Raw genomic sequence first — 1,412 nt, 5'->3', positions numbered from 1 at the left:
TATCTCCCGGGTTCTCAATTTCATCTAGAAACATCACTTGACTTTTATCTTGGCTGACAAATCAGCTCATGTACCTAAGGAAGCTTAACTGAACGTGGCAACCCGAGCTGCTGTTTTGGTCATGGAATCAGATGTCTTTTACTATTCTGAGGCCCAAAGAGCCCAGGGTGAAATAGCAGGATCTGCGGCTTCCCATGTGCCAACTGCATGTTTTCCAGCCCATACCAGTTCCGGTGGAACAAGATGTGATCAACCATATCAGGTTCTCTAAGAGCAGTGATCGCTCTTTTGAGAAGAAACTATTCTTTACCACCATTGTGATGAATTGTGAGACAAGTGTCTCCGCATCTGATGCCCTCTCATCCCGGGATGCTGGCAAGCAAAGACAGAGAAGGAATGAAATTTATCAGGCACATGTTTAACTTCTCACTTCGACCCAAATCAAAATGGAAGCCTTCTTCGTTGCTTATCAAAGCCCATAAACCAACAATATTGAGGTGTTTTCTAGCAAGGACAAAGTCGGAAAAAAGCTCATGTCTCTTATACTTTAAGGAGTATAATAGACAATGATTGGCCTCTGTTCTGCAGCCTTTTTAAAAAAAAACAGGAGAGCTGGGCGCGGTGGCTCATGCCTGCAATCCCAGCACTTTGGGAGGCCGAGGTGGGTGGATCACGAGGTCAGGAGATCGAGACCATCCTGGCTAACACGGTGAAACCCCTTCTCTACTAAAAAAAAATACAAAAAAAATTAGCCAGGCATGGTGGCGGCTGCCTGTAGTCCCAGCTACTCGGGAGGCTGAGGCAGGAGAATGGCGTGAAGCCGGGAGGCGGAGCTTGCAGTGAGCCGAGGTTGCACCACTGAACTCCAGCCTGGGCGATAGAGTGAGACTCCGTCTCAAAAAAAACAAACAAACAACAACAACAACAAAAACAACAAAACAGGGGATAGTGAGAACATACTTCCCACTGCCGCAAATTATGCAGTTGCATTTCCCACATTTGGGGAAATCACAGGATCAGCACCTCCGGAGTGCAATGGAACCTCACCCTGGGAAAACCACCTTCATGATCATGGTGTCTCCCCTGCCAGGTAAGGATCTGTTCCACTCACGTTTTATGTGTGTGGCCAGAGGAGGGAAAAATTAAAATTAAATTTTCTTTCTAGTCTAAAAGGACCACTCATTTTGATATAACAAGATGTGTTGATTGTTATATCATGAATATAATTAGATATAGATGTGCATGCAAAGTTTAGATCCCGTAGCTGTGGATGATGTAGATGGAGTGGATGATGTAGACGGAGTGGATGATGTAGACGGAGTGGATGATGTCGATGTAGTTGACATAGATATTGTAGATGCTGTAGAGGTAGCTGTCGATTACGTAGATGCCAATGTAGAGTAGATGGTGTA

At 45.0% G+C, this 1,412-nt stretch overlaps 1 non-coding gene across 1 annotated transcript; it reads right to left on the bottom strand.

Annotated features, from left to right (window-relative positions):
- Nucleotides 1-940: 940 nt before the first annotated feature.
- Nucleotides 941-1,098, bottom strand: LOC115931794 (U1 spliceosomal RNA). The gene has a single exon (XR_004068245.1). It is a non-coding gene; the product is annotated as a U1 spliceosomal RNA (small nuclear RNA).
- Nucleotides 1,099-1,412: the final 314 nt, after the last annotated feature.

The sequence above is a fragment of the Gorilla gorilla genome, chromosome 21, assembly GCF_029281585.2.
Source record: "Gorilla gorilla gorilla isolate KB3781 chromosome 21, NHGRI_mGorGor1-v2.1_pri, whole genome shotgun sequence".
Taxonomy (NCBI): Eukaryota; Metazoa; Chordata; class Mammalia; order Primates; family Hominidae; genus Gorilla; species Gorilla gorilla.
This window is presented reverse-complemented; position numbering and strand designations above follow the sequence as displayed.